Here is a 15703-nt window from a genome sequence, read left to right as displayed (position 1 = left end):
TTCTAAAAAAGAAAGTGGTGCGTGCATATGTATTCACCCCCTTTGCTATGAAGCCCCTAAATAAGATCTGGTGCAACCAATTACCTTCAGAAGTCACATAATTAGTTAAATAAAGTCCACCTGTGTGCAATACAAGTGTCACATGATCTGTCACATCATCTCAGTATATATACACCTGTTCTGAAAGGCCCCAGAGTCTGCAACACCACTAAGCAAGGGGCACCACCAAGCAAGCAGCACCATGAAGACCAAGGAGCTCTCCAAACAGGTCAGGGACAAAGTTGTGGAGAAGTACAGATCAGGGTTGGGTTATAAAAAAATATCTGAAACTTTGAACATTCCACGGAGCACCATTAAATCCATTATTAAAAAATGGAAAGAATATGGCACCACAACAAACCTGCCAAGAGAGGGCTGCCCACCAAAACTCACAGACCAGGCAAGGAGGGCATTAATCAGAGAGGCAACAAAGAAACCAAAGATAACCCTGAAGGAGCTGCAAAGCTCCACAGCGGAGATTGGAGTATCTGTCCATAGGACCACTTTAAGCCGTACACTCCACAGAGCTGGGTTTTACGGAAGAGTGTCCAGAACAAAGCCATTGCTTAAAGAAAAAAATAAGCAAAAAAAGTTTGGTGTTCGCCAAAAGGCATGTGGGAGACTCCCCAAACATATGGAAGAAGGTACTCTGGTCAGATGAGACTAAAATTGAGCTTTTTGTCCATCAAGGAAAATGCTATGTCTGGTGCAAACCCAACACCACTCATCACCCCGAGAACACCATCCCAAGTATGGTGGTGGCAGCATCATGCTGTGGGGATGTTTTTCATCGGCAGGGACTGGGAAATTGGTCAGAATTGAAGGAATGATGATGGATGGTGCTAAATATAAGGAAATTCTTGAGGGAAACCTGTTTCAGTCTTCCAGAGATTTGAGACTGGGACAGAGGTTCACCATCCAGCAGGACAATGACCCTAAGCATACTGCTAAAGCAACACTCGAGTGGTTTATGGGGAAACATTTAAATGTCTTGGAATGGCCTAGTCAAAGCCCAGACCTCAATCCAATTGAGAATCTGTGGTATGACTTAAAGATTGCTGTACACCAGTGGAACCCATCCAACTTGAAGGAGCTGGAGCAGTTTTGCCTTGAAGAATGGGCAAAAATCCCAGTGGCTGGATGTGCCAAGCTTATAGAGACATACCCCAAGAGACATGCAGCTGTAATTGCTGCAAAAGGTGGCTCTACAAATATTGACTTTGGGGGGGGTGAATAGTTATGCACGCTCAAATTTTCTGTTTTTTTGTCTTATTTCTTGTTTGTTTCACAATAAAAAAGATTTTGCATCTTCAAAGTGGTAGGCATGTTGTGTAAATCAAATGATACAAAACCCCCAAAATCCATTTTAATTCCAGGTTGTAAGTCAACAAAATAGGAAAAATGCCAAGGGAGGTGAATACTTTCGCAAGCCACTGTACATGTGCGCATGAACGCAAGCACACACGCATGTACACACACACATTCAGGTATACACACACACACACACACACACACACAATAGTTTCTTACATGTAGTTCACTTTTACAACAATGTAACACATACCACTGTGACTTTTTTGGGGGTTAAACTGTATTTTAATGTGTTTTTTCCTGTACACACCCCGACCAAAACCTTGTCTACGGGGTGAAAAGCTGCTGGTATCTGAGACATGTGTTGTATCAGTGGTTGTCATACACACACATGCTGTTACAAGTTACACAGACACACACAAAGAAACCAACTAGCTCTCACAGTCTCTCATCAGAATTAGACGTTCATCCATGTTTCTCAAACGTCTAAAGTGTTTAAGGTTAAGTTTAGTCCTTACCTCCACATTTTTAAGGTTAGGGTTAAGTTTAGAAATTAACTCCGAAATCTTAAGGTTAGGCATTAACTCCGAATGTTTAAGGTAAGAGTTAAGGTTTGGGATAGGCTTAAAACAAACATCTCAAAAGCAACTTTCTATCACCGGATTCAAACTTGCAACCTTTGGAATCAGAGGCTTAAAACAAAAATCTCAAAAACAACTTTCTATCACCAGATTCAAACTTGCAACCTTTGGAATCAGAGGCAGATGCCTAAGCCCATCCCCATCCACTGGTGCCCCTAGTGGCCAGTTTCCATGTCATCTCCTGACGTCCTCAGACCTGGATGGCCATTGAATACTGACTTGTATCACGGGTGACCAGGCTGAAAGAAACAAAGATGTACAGAGCCACAAACACACAGCATCATTGTATGAATGTGAGTCATTAACAGAGTCCTCCCACACAATATGACCTTTCAGTTCCTCATATTATAAATACCTGCTACAATTGGGTTAAGTATTATAATGTTGTTGTTCTAATCATTTCCATGGTAATCCTTATCTCCTTAATTATATTGCGGTCTGCTGTCTGTAATTTAAAAAAAATCTGCCCTGAAACTCTACATTTAAAATACAATGTAGTTAGTTACTGTTGCATTTGAATGAACTGAGGTTGGTGGGTCATTCCATGTCATTTCAGAAAACCAGTGGTAAAAATACTTTAAAGTACTGCTTAAGTCGTTTTTTTGGGGTATCTGTACTTTACTATTTCTATTTTTGACAACTTTTACTTTTACTTCACTACATTCCTAGGGAAAATAATGTACTTTGTACTCCATAAATTTTCCCTGACACCCAAAAGTACATTTTGAATGCCGAGCAGGACAGAAAATGGTCCAATCCCCACACTTATCAAGAGAACAACCCTGGTCATCCATACTGCCTCTGAGCTGGCGGACTCACTAAATACAAATGCTTCATTTGTAAATTATGTCTGAGTGTTGGAGTGTGACCCTGGCTATCCATAAATAAAAAAAACAAGAATGTTGTGCAATCTGGTTTGCAAAAAAATAAGGAATTTTTAAATATTCATACTTTTACTTTTACTTTTGATACTTAAGTATATTTTAGCAATTACATTTACTTTTAAGTTCATTTAAAACCAAATAAAATTAGCATTACTGCACCATTATTTTGCTGAAATATAACTTGATCTCTGAGAAATTAAGCTAATTGATTGCACCCAAATTGGCCATTTTAACTACAATATAATAATAATATGCCATTTAGCAGACGCTTTTATCCAAAGCGACTTACAGTCATGCGTGCATACATTATTATTTTTTTGTGTATGGGTGGTCCCGGGGATTGAACCAACTACCTTGGCGTTACAAGCGCCGTGCTCTACCAGCTGAGCTACAGAGGACCACTTATAGGATTCATATAATATTAAATCAATATAATACCTAACATCTGATTTTTAACAATGAGTAAGACATGAGGAATCCAAAGAAATGGTAAAAAGCCACCCACGGACCTTCCACACCCCACGCCAATCCCAACCCAACAACAAGTATACAGTTTCAGGTCTCTATATCAGACAAGTAGTATGGAGCTGCGGCTCGCAGTATTGTTTCTCCTTCCTATGTAATGTATTCTCAGTTAATTTGGTGATGTTTCCCCCCCCCGTTCAGAGACATGAGTCATTGAAGTTGTTAGGTTTATGTCCCATCCTACATCCTGATATGACCATGTTCTGACCACTAGAGGTGTTTTTCCTGCTATTAGGTGATTTTTGTCAAAGAATCCGCCCCCCCTTCAATGTTAAGGGGATAGATCACCCAAATTACAAAATGTCATATTGGTTTCCTTACCCTGTAAGCAGTCTATGGACAAGGTATGACAGCAACCCATGCTTTGGTTTTGTTTACAGTGGCTTGCGAAAGTATTCACCTCCCTTGGCATTTTTCCTATTTTGTTGCCTTACAACCTGGAATTAAAATTGATTTTTGTGGGGTTTGTATCATTTGATTTACACAACATGCCTACCACTTTGAAGATGCAAAATATTTTTTTGTGTGAAACAAACAAGAAATAAGACAAAAAAAACAGAAAACTTGAGCGTGCATAACTATTCACCCCCCCAAAGTCAATATTTGTAGAGCCACCTTTTGCAGCAATTACAGCTGCAAGTATTTTGGGGTATGTCTCTATAAGCTTGGCACATCTAGCCACTGGGATGTTTGCCCATTCTTCAAGGCAAAACTGCTCCAGCTCCTTCAAGTTGGATGGGTTCCGCTGGTGTACAGCAATCTTTAAGTCATACCACAGATTCTCAATTGGATTGAGGTCTGGGTTTTGACATTCCAAGACATTTAAATGTTTCCCCTTAAACCACTCGAGTGTTGCTTTAGCAGTATGCTTAGGGTCATTGTCCTGCTGGAAGGTGAACCTCTGCCCAGTCTCAAATCTCTGGAAGACTGAAACAGCTTTCCCTCAAGAATTTCCCTGTATTTAGCACCATCCATCATTCATTTACGTTTACATTTACGTCATTTAGCAGACGCTCTTATCCAGAGCGACTTACAAATCATTCCTTCAATTCTGACCAGTTTCCCAGTCCCTGCCAATGAAAAACATCCCCACAGCATGATGCTGCCACCACCATGCTTCACTGTGGGGATGGTGTTCTCGGGGTGATGAGAGGTGTTGGTTTTGCGCCAGACATCTTCCATGGTGGCCAAAAAGCTCAATTTTAGTCTCATCTGACCAGAGTACCTTCTTCCATATGTTTGGGGAGTCTCCCACATGCCTTTTGGCGAACACCAAACTTTTTTTTCTTTTTTTTTTTCTTTAAGCAATGGCTTTTTTCTGGCCACTCTTCCGGAAAGTCCAGCTCTACGGACTGTACGGCTTAAAGTGGTCCTATGGACAGATTCTCCAATCTCCGCTGTGGAGCTTTGCAGCTCCTTCAGGGTTATCTTTGGTCTCTTTGTTGCCTCTCTGATTAATGCTTGCCTCCTTGCCTGGTCTGTGAGTTTTGGTGGGCGGCCCTCTCTTGGCAGGTTTCTTGTGGTGCCATATTCTTTCCATTTTTTAATAATGGATTTAATGGTGCTCCGTGGGATGTTCAAAGTTTTGGATATTTTTTTTATAACCCAACCCTGATCTGTACTTCTCCACAACTTTGTCCCTGACCTGTTTGGAGAGCTCCTTGGTCTTCATGGTGCCGCTTGCTTGGTGGTGCCCCTTGCTTAGTGGTGTTGCAGACTCTGGGGCCTTTCAGAACAGGTGTATATATACTGAGATGATGTGACAGATCATGTGACACTTAGATTGCACACAGGTGGACTTTATTTAACTAATTATGTGACTTCTGAAGGTAATTGGTTGCACCAGATCTTATTTAGGGGCTTCATAGCAAAGGGGTGAATACATATGTACGCACCACTTTTCCGTTATTTATTTTTTAGAATTGTTTGAAATAAGTTATTTTTTTAATTTCACTTCACAAATTTGGACTATTTTGTGTATGTCCATTGCATGAAATCCATAAAAAAAATCAATTTAAATTACAGGTTGTAATGCAACAAAATAGGGAAAACGCGAAGGGGGATGAATACTTTTGCAAGGCAATGTAGGTGTGTGTACAGTGAGGTCTCCCTGGTCCCTGGTCAGAACTAGGTCAGAGGAGACGGCTAGTTGGTGAGTTGGAACAATGCTGCTCTCTCACACAGAAAAGAAGACAAAATAAAGAGACAAAAAATCCCTGCTTTGGATTGAGGGATAATTAGAGAGTGTTTGACCTATTCGTCCCCTTAAATAAAGCAACCGTTGGTCATTTCGTTCTGAACTTTTCACAATGTACAGTTTCACTGTTTCAGGGGCTCACATGTCAATGGTTTCTCAGTGTTGACTACACAATTGGGATCAATTGCATTTTTAACTCCATCAATTCAGGTGACAAGATTTTTTCTACTTCTCCCTCTTACTGCTTTATCTTTGTCGTGTAGGACAAGTCATATTTAGAAGCCATTCATTGAAGACCGTCATGTTATTTTATTTATTTATTTTATTTATTTAACCTTTATTTAACTAGGCAAGTCAGTTAACAACAAATTCTTATTTACAATGACGGCCTACCAAAAGGCAAAATACCTCCTGCCTACCAAAAGGCAAAATATAGGACAAAACACACATCACGACAAGAGAGACACCACAACACTACATAAAGAGAGACCTTAGCATGGCAGCAACACAACATGGCAGCAGCACATCATGGTAGCAGCACAAAACATGGTACAAACAATATTGGGCACAGACAACAGCACAAAGGGCAAGAAGGTAGAGACAACAATACATCACGCGAAGCAGCCACAACTGTCAGTACTGCGAGGCAGAGATAGAAAGAGTGAGAGAAGGACAGCGAGACAGAGAGACAGCTAGATAGACAGAGAGGCAGGCCTAAGCAACACTCACTAGAGCTCTACAAAACACCCTCCCCACTTTCAATGGTTTATTTTCTTTCACTGGTTCTGCTCTATACATTACACTTCTACAGTAGAACCTACCAGATAGGTACAGTACATTCGGAAAGTATTCAGACCCGTTGACTTTTTCCACATTTTGTTACGTTACAGTCTTATTCTAAAATTGATTAAATTGTTTTTTTCCCTCATCAATCTACACACAATACCCCACAATGACAAAGCAAAAACAGGTTTTTAGAAATTGTTGCAAATTTATTAAAAATAACAAATTGAAATATTACATTTACATAAGTATTCAGACCCTTTACTCAATAATTTGTTGAAGCACCTTTGGCAGCGAGAACAGGCTTGAGTCTTCTTGGGTAGGACGCTACAAGCTTGGCACACCTGTATTTGGGGAGTTTCTCCCATTCTTCTCTGCAGATCCTCTCAAGCTCTGTCAGGTTGGATGGGGAGCGTTGCTGCACAACTATTTTCAGGTCTCTACAGAGAGGTTTGATCTTGCTCAAGTCCGGGCTCTGGCTGGGCCACTCCTCCTACACTCCCTTCCTCCTGTCTCTCACTCCTCCTCCACTCCCCCCCTCCTGCCTCTCTCTCCCCTCCTCCACTCCCTCCCTCCTGTCTCTCTCGCTCTCCTCCTCCTCCACTCCCTCCCCCTGTCTCTCTCTCCTCCTCCTCTCCCTCCCTCCTGTCTCTCTCGCCTCCTCCACGCCCTCCTTCCTGACTCTCTCTCCTCCTCCACTCCCTCCCTCCTGTCTCTCTCTCTCCTCCACCACTCCCTCCCTCCTCTCTCTCTCCTCCTCCAGTCCCTCATGTCTCTCTCTCCCTCCTCCACTCCCTCCCTCATGTCTCTCTCGCTCCTCCTCCACTCCCTCCTTCCTGACTCTCTCTCTCCTCCTCCACTCCCACCCTCCTGTCTCTCTCTCTCTCCTCCTCCACTCCCTCCCTTCTGTCTCTCTCTCCTCCTCTACTCCCTCCTTCCTGTCTCTCTCTCATCCTCCACTCCCTCCCTCCTGTCTCTCTCTCTCCTCCTCCACTCCCTCCCACCTCTCTATCTCTCCTCCTCCACTCCCTCCTTCCTGTCTCTCTCTCCTCCTCCTCTCCCTCCCTCCTGTCTCTCTCTCTCTCCTCCTCCACTCCCTCCCCCCGCCTCTCTCTCCTCCTCCACTCCCTCCCTCCTGTCTCTCTCTCCTCCTCCACTCCCCTCCCTCCTGTCTCTCTCCCTCCTCCTCCACTCCCTCCCTCCTATCTCTCTCTCCTCCTCCACTTCCTCCTGTCTCTCTCTCCTTCCTCCACTCCCTCCCTCCTTTCTCTCTCTCTCCTCCTCCACTCCCTCCCTCCTGTCTCTCTCTCTCTCCCTCCTCCAATCCCTCCCTCCTGTCTCTCTCTCTCTCCTCCTCCACTCCCACCCTCTTGTCTCTCTCTCCTGCTCCACTCCCACCCTCCTCTGTCTCTCTCTCCCTCCTCCAATTCCCCCCTCCTGTCTCACTCTCTCCTCCTCCACTCCCTCCCTCTTGTCTCTCTCTCCTCCTCCACTCCCTCCTCCACTCTCTCCCCCCTGTCTCTCTGTCCGCCTCCACTCCCTCCCTCCTGTCTCTCTCTCCTCCTCTAATCCCTCTCTCCTCTCTCTCCTTCCTCCACTCCCTCCCTCCTGCCTCTCTCTCTACTCCTCCACTCCCTTCTGTCTCTCTCTCTCATCCTCCACTCCCTCCCTCCTGTCTCTCTCTCCTCCTCCAGTTCCTCCCTCCTGTCTCTCTCTCCTCCTCCACTCCCTCCCTCCTGTCTCTCTCTCTCCTCCTCCACTCCCTCCCTCCTCTCTCTCTCCTCCCTCACTCCCTCCTGTCTCTCTCTCTCCCTCCTCCACTCCCTCCCTCCTGTCTCTCTCTCTTCCCCTCCACTCCCTCACTCATGTCTCTCTCTCCTCCTCCACTCCCTCCCTCCTGTCTCTCTCTCTCCTCCTCCACTCCCACCCTCCTGTCTCTCTCTCCTCCTCCACTCCCACCCTCCTGTCTCTCTCTCTCCTCCTCCACTCCCTCCCTTCTCCTCTCTCTCCTCTTCCACTCCCTCCCTCCTGTCTCTCTCTCCTCCTCCACTCCCTCCTTCCTGTCTCTCTCTCCTCCTCCACTCCCTCCCTCCTGTCTCTCTCTCTCCTCCTCCACTCCCTCCCTCCTCTCTCTCTCTCCCTCCTCCAATTCCCCCCTCCTGTCTATCTCTCTGCTCCTCTACTCCCTCCCTCCTGTCTCTCTCTCCTCCTCCACTCCCTCCCTCTTGTCTCTCTCTCCTCCTCCACTCCCTCCTCCACTCTCTCCCCCTGTCTCTCTGTCCGCCTCCACTCCCTCCCTCCTGTCTCTCTCTCCTCATCTAATCCCTCTCTCCTCTCTCTCCTTCCTCCACTCCCTCCCTCCTGCCTCTCTCACTCCTCCTCCACTCCCTCCCTACTGTCTCTCTCTCCTCCTCCACTCCCTCCCTCCTGTCTCTCTCTCCTCCTCCACTCCCTCCCTACTCTCTCTCTCTTCCTCCACTTCCTCCTCTCTCTCTCTCCTTCCTCCATTCCCACCCTCCTGTCTCTCTCCTCCTCCACTCCCTCCCTCCTGTTTCTCTCTCCTCCTCCACTCCCTCCCTCCTGTCTCTCTCTCCTCCTCCACTACCTCCCTCCTCTCTCTCTTTCCTCCTCCACTCCCTCTTTCCTGTCTTTCTTTATCCTCCTCCACTCACCTCCTCCTCTCTCTCTCTCCTCCTCCACTCCCTCCCTCCTGTCTCTCTCTCCTTCCTCCACTCCCTCCCTCCTGTCTCTCTCTCCCTCCTCCGCTCCCTCCCTCCTGTCTCTCTCTCTCTCTCCTCCTCCACTCCCTCCCTCCTCTCTCTCTTTCCTCCTCCACTCCCTCCCTCCTGCCTCTCTATCCCTTCCTCCACCCCCTCCCTCCTGTCTCTCTCGCTCTCCTCATCCTCCACTCCCTCCCTCCTGTCTCACTCTCCTTCCTCCACTCCCTCCCTCCGTCTCTCTCTCTCCTCCTTCACTCTCTCCTCCTGTCTCTCTCTCCTTCCTCCACTCCCTCCCTCCTGTCTCTCTCTCTCCTCCTTCACTCTCTCCCTCCTGTCTCTCTCTCCCTCCTCCACTCCCTCCTCCTGTCTCTCTCTCTCTCCTCATCCACTCCCTCCCTCCTGCCTCTCTCTCCTCCTCCACTCTCTACCCCCTGTCTCTCTGTCCGCCTCCACTCCCTCCCTCCTGTCTCTCTCTCCTCCTTCACACCCTCTCTCATCTCCCTCCTCCTCCACTCCCTCCCTCCTGTCTCTCTCTCTCCTCCTCCAGCCCTTCCCTCCTGTCTCTCTCTTCTCCTCCACTCCCTCCCTCCTGTCTCTCCTCCTCCACTCCACTCCCTCCCTCCCCTCTCTCTCTCTCTCTCTCTCTCTCTCTCTCTCTCTCTCTCTCTCTCTCTTCTCTCTCTCTCTCTCTCTCTCTCTCTCTCTCTCTCTCCTCCTCCACTCCCTCCCTCCTGTCTCTCTCTCTCTCCTCCTCCACTCCCCCCCTCCTGTCTCTCTCTCCTCCTCCACTCCCTCCACTCCCTCCCTCCTGTCTCTCTCTCTCCTCCTCCACTCCCTCCCTCCTCTCTCTCTCTTCCTCCACTTCCTCCTGTCTCTCTCTCCTTCCTCCATTCCCTCCCTCCTGTCTCTCTCCTCCTCCACTCCCTCCCTCCTGTTTCTCTCTCCTCCTCCACTCCCTCCCTCCTGTCTCTCTCGCTCTCCTCATCCTCCACTCTCTCCCTCCTGTCTCTCTCTCCTTCCTCCACTCCCTCCCTCCTGTCTATCTCTCTCCTCCTTCACTCTCTCCCTCCTGTCTCTCTCTCCCTCCTCCACTCCCTCCCTCCTGTCTCTCTCATCCTCCTCCACTCCCCCCTCCTGCCTCACTCTCCTCCTCCCCTCTCTCCCCCCTTCTCTCTGTCCGCCTCCACTCCCTCCCTCCTGTCTCTCTGTCCGCCTCCACTCCCTCTCTCCTGTCTCTCTCTCCTTCCTCCATTCCCTCCCTCCTGTCTCTCTCCTCCTCCACTCCCTCCCTCCTGTTTCTCTCTCCTCCTCCACTCCCTCCCTCCTGTCTCTCTCGCACTCCTCATCCTCCACTCTCTCCCTCCTGTCTCTCTCTCCTTCCTCCACTCCCTCCCTCCTGCCTCTCTCTCCTCCACTCTCTCCCCCCTGTCTCTCTGTCCGCCTCCACTCCCTGTCTCTCTGTCCGCTCCCACTCCCTCTCTCCTGTCTCTCTCTCCTTCCTCCATTCCTCCCTCCTGTCTCTCTCCTCCTCCACTCCCTCCCTCCTGTTTCTCTCTCCTCCTCCACTCCCTCCCTCCTGTCTCTCTCGCTCTCCTCATCCTCCACTCTCTCCCTCCTGTCTCTCTCTCCTTCCTCCACTCCCTCCCTCCTGCCTCTCTCTCCTCCTCCACTCTCTCCCCCCTGTCTCTCTGTCCGCCTCCACTCCCTCTCTCCTGTCTCTCTCTCCTCCTCCACTCCCTCCCTCCTGTCTTTCTTTCTTTCTTCCTCCTCCTCCACTCCCCTCCTCCTCTCTCTCTCTTTCTTCTCCACTCCCTCCCTCCTGTCTCTCTCTCCTTCCTCCACTCCCTCCCTCCTGTCTCTCTCTCCTCCTTCACTTTCTCCCTCCTGTCTCTCTCTCCTTCCTCCACTCTCTCCCTCCTGTCTCTCTCTCCCTCCTCCACTCCCCTCCCTGCTGTCTCTCTCTCTCCTCTCTCCACTCCCTCCCTCCTGCCCCTCTCTCCTCCTCCAATCTCTCCCCCATGTTTCTCACTCCTCCTCCACTCCCTCCCTCCTGCCTCTCTCTCCCCTCCTCCACTCCCTCCCTCCTCTCTCTCTCGCTCTCCTCTTCCTCCACTCCATCCCTCCTGTCTCTCTCTCCTCCTCCACTCCCTCCCTCCTGTCTCTCTCTCCTCCTCCACTCCCTCCTTCCTGTCTCTCTCTCCTCCTCCACTCCCACCCTCCTGTCTCTCTCTCTCCTCCTCCACTCCCACCCCCTGTCTCTCTCTCCCTCCTCCACTCCCTCTCTCCTGTCTCTCTCTCTCCCCCTCCACTCCCTCCCTCCTGTCTCTCTTTCCTCCTCCACTACCTCCTTCCTGTCTCTCTCTCCTCCTCCACTACATTCCTCCTGTCTCTCTCTCTCTTCTCCTCCACTCCCTCCCCCCCGCCTCTCTCGCCTCCTCCACTCCCTCCTTCCTGTCTCTCTCTCCTCCTCCACTCCTCTCTCCTGTCTCTCTCTCCTCCACCACTCCCTCCCCTCTGTCTCTCTCTCTCCTCCTCCACTCCCTCCCTCCTGTCTCTCTCTCTCCTCCTCCACTCCCTCCCTCTTGTCTCTCTCTCCTCCTCCACTCCCTCCTCCACTCTCTCCCCTGTCTCTCTGTCCACCTCCACTCCCTCCCTCCTGTCTCTCTCTCCTCCTCCACTCCCTCTCTCCTTTCTCTCTTCCTCCACTCCCTCCCTCCTGTCTCTCTCTCCTCCTCCACTCCCACCCTCCTGTCTCTCTCTCTCCTCCTCCCCTCCCTCTCTCCTGTCTCTCCTCTCTCCTCCTCCACTCCCTCCCTCCTGTCTCTCTTTCCTCCTCCACTACCTCCTTCCTGTCTCTCTCTCCTCCTCCACTACATTCCTCCTGTCTCTCTCTCTCTTCTCCTCCACTCCCTCCCCCCGCCTCTCTCGCCTCCTCCACTCCCTCCTTCCTGTCTCTCTCTCCTCTCCACTCCCTCTCTCCTGTCTCTCTCTCCTCCACCACTCCCTCCCTCCTGTCTCTCTCTGTCCTCCTCCACTCCCTCCCTCCTGTCTCTCTCTCCTCCTCCTCCACTCCCTCCCTCTTGTCTCTCTCTCCTCCTCCACTCCCTCCTCCACTCTCTCCCCCTGTCTCTCTGTCCACCTCTACTCCCCTCCCTCCTGTCTCTCTCTCCTCCTCCCACTCACTCTCTCCTTTCTCTCTTCCTCCACTCCCCTCCTCCTCTCTCTCTCTTTCTTCCTCCACTCCCTCCCTCCTGTCTCTCTCTCCTTCCTCCACTCCCTCCCTCCTGTCTCTCTCTCCTCCTTCACTCTCTCCCTCCTGTCTCTCTCTCCTTCCTCCACTCCCTCCCTCCTGTCTCTCTCTCCTCCTTCACTTTCTCCCTCCTGTCTCTCTCTCCTTCCTCCACTCTCTCCTCCTGTCTCTCTCTCCCTCCTCCACTCCCTCCCTGCTGTCTCTCTCTCTCCTCCTCCACTCCCTCCCTCCTGCCCCTCTCTCCTCCTCCAATCTCTCCCCCATGTTTCTCACTCCTCCTCCACTCCCTCCCTCCTGCCTCTCTCTCCCCTCCTCCACTCCCTCCCTCCTCTCTCTCTCGCTCTCCTCTTCCTCCACTCCATCCCTCCTGTCTCTCTCTCCTCCTCCACTCCCTCCCTCCTGTCTCTCTCTCCTCCTCCACTCCCTCCTTCCTGTCTCTCTCTCCTCCTCCACTCCCACCCTCCTGTCTCTCTCTCTCCTCCTCCACTCCCACCCCTGTCTCTCTCTCCCTCCTCCACTCCCTCTCTCCTGTCTCTCTCTCTCCTCCTCCACTCCCTCCCTCCTGTCTCTCTTTCCTCCTCCACTACCTCCTTCCTGTCTCTCTCTCCTCCTCCACTACATTCCTCCTGTCTCTCTCTCTCTTCTCCTCCACTCCCTCCCCCCGCCTCTCTCGCCCTCCCTCCACTCCCTCCTTCCTGTCTCTCTCTCCTCCTCCACTCCCTCTCTCCTGTCTCTCTCTCCTCCACCACTCCCTCCCTCCTGTCTCTCTCTCTCCTCCTCCACTCCCTCCCTCCTGTCTCTCTCTCTCCTCCTCCACTCCCTCCCTCTTGTCTCTCTCTCCTCCTCCACTCCCTCCTCCACTCTCTCCCCCTGTCTCTCTGTCCACCTCCACTCCCTCCCTCCTGTCTCTCTCTCCTCCTCCACTCCCTCTCTCCTTTCTCTCTTCCTCCACTCCCTCCCTCCTGTCTCTCTCTCCTCCTCCACTCCCACCCTCCTGTCTCTCTCTCTCCTCCTCCCCTCCCTCTCTCCTGTCTCTCTCTCTCCTCCTCCACTCCCTCCCTCCTGTCTCTCTTTCCTCCTCCACTACCTCCTTCCTGTCTCTCTCTCCTCCTCCACTACATTCCTCCTGTCTCTCTCTCTCTTCTCCTCCACTCCCTCCCCCCGCCTCTCTCGCCTCCTCCACTCCCTCCTTCCTGTCTCTCTCTCCTCCTCCACTCCTCTCTCCTGTCTCTCTCTCCTCCACCACTCCCTCCCTCCTGTCTCTCTCTGTCCTCCTCCACTCCCTCCCTCCTGTCTCTCTCTCTCCTCCTCCACTCCCTCCCTCTTGTCTCTCTCTCCTCCTCCACTCCCTCCTCCACTCTCTCCCCCTGTCTCTCTGTCCACCTCCACTCCCTCCCTCCTGTCTCTCTCTCCTCCTCCACTCCCTCTCTCCTTTCTCTCTCCTCCACTCCCCTCCTCCTCTCTCTCTCTTTCTTCCTCCACTCCCTCCCTCCTGTCTCTCTCTCCTTCCTCCACTCCCTCCCTCCTGTCTCTCTCTCCTCCTTCACTCTCTCCCTCCTGTCTCTCTCTCCTTCCTCCACTCCCTCCCTCCTGTCTCTCTCTCCTCCTTCACTTTCTCCCTCCTGTCTCTCTCTCCTTCCTCCACTCTCTCCTCCTGTCTCTCTCTCCCTCCTCCACTCCCTCCCTGCTGTCTCTCTCTCTCCTCCTCCACTCCCTCCCTCCTGCCCCTCTCTCCTCCTCCAATCTCTCCCCCATGTTTCTCACTCCTCCTCCACTCCCTCCCTCCTGCCTCTCTCTCCCCTCCTCCACTCCCTCCCTCCTCTCTCTCTCGCTCTCCTCTTCCTCCACTCCATCCCTCCTGTCTCTCTCTCCTCCTCCACTCCCTCCCTCCTGTCTCTCTCTCCTCCTCACTCCCTCCTTCCTGTCTCTCTCTCCTCCTCCACTCCCACCCTCCTGTCTCTCTCTCTCCTCCTCCACTCCCACCCCCTGTCTCTCTCTCCTCCTCCACTCCCTCTCTCCTGTCTCTCTCTCTCCTCCTCCACTCCCTCCCTCCTGTCTCTCTTTCCTCCTCCACTACCTCCTTCCTGTCTCTCTCTCCTCCTCCACTACATTCCTCCTGTCTCTCTCTCTCTTCTCCTCCACTCCCTCCCCCCGCCTATCTCGCCTCCTCCACTCCCTCCTTCCTGTCTCTCTCTCCTCCTCCACTCCCTCTCTCCTGTCTCTCTCTCCTCCACCACTCCCTCCCTCCTGTCTCTCTCTCTCCTCCTCCACTCCCTCCCTCCTGTCTCTCTCTCTCCTCCTCCACTCCCTCCCTCTTGTCTCTCTCTCCTCCTCCACTCCCTCCTCCACTCTCTCCCCCTGTCTCTCTGTCCACCTCCACTCCCTCCCTCCTGTCTCTCTCTCCTCCCTCCACTCCCTCTCTCCTTTCTCTCTTCCTCCACTCCCTCCCTCCTGTCTCTCTCTCCTCCTCCACTCCCACCCTCCTGTCTCTCTCTCTCCTCCTCCCCTCCACCCTCCCGTCTCTCTCTCCCTCCTCCACTCCCTCCCTCCTCTCTTTCTCTCCTCTTCCACTCCCTCCCTCCTGTCTCTCTCTCCACCTCCACTCCCTCCTTCCTGTCTCTCTTTCTCTCCTCCTCCACTCCCACCCTCCTGTCTCTCTCTCTCCTCCTCCCCTCCCACCCTCCCGTCTCTCTCTCCCTCCTCCACTCCCTCCCTCCTCTCTTTCTCTCCTCTTCCACTCCCTCCCTCCTGTCTCTCTCTCCACCTCCACTCCCTCCTTCCTGTCTCTCTTTCTCTCCTCCTCCACTCCCTCCTGTCTCTCTCTCCCTCCTCCACTCCCTCCTCCTGTCTCTCTTTCTCCTCCTCCACTCCCTTCCTCATATCTCTCTCTCCTCCTCCACTCCCTCCCTCCTGTCTCTCTGTCTCTCTCTCTCCTCCTCCACTCCCTCCCTTCTGTCTCTCTCTCCTCCTCCACTCCCTCCCTCCTGTCTCTCTCTCTCCTCCTCCATTCCCTCCCCCCACTCTCTCCTCCTCCACTCCCTCCCTCCTGTCTCTCTCTCTCTCCTCCACTCCCTCCCTCCTGTCTCTCTCTCTCTCCTCCTCCACTCCCTCCCTCCTGCCTCTCTCTTTCCCTTCCTCCCTCTCCCACGCCTCTCTCTTTCCCTCCCTACCCTGACATCTCTCTGTCTCTCCAGTTCAGTCAGATGTGGCATCTGTGTGTATAGTATATATGCAGCCAGGTCACCCGTGATACAAGTCATTCTTCGACTTCCATCCATGGCTGAGGACGTCGGGAGATTACGCGGAAACCGGCCACTAGGGGGCAACAGTGAGCACTGTTACCTTCAAGTAGG

This window comes from Coregonus lavaretus (genome assembly GCF_964263955.1).
Source record: "Coregonus lavaretus genome assembly, chromosome: 16".
NCBI lineage: Eukaryota > Metazoa > Chordata > Actinopteri > Salmoniformes > Salmonidae > Coregonus > Coregonus lavaretus.
The sequence above is the reverse complement of the archived record's forward strand: the minus strand, read 5'-3'. Positions refer to the sequence as shown.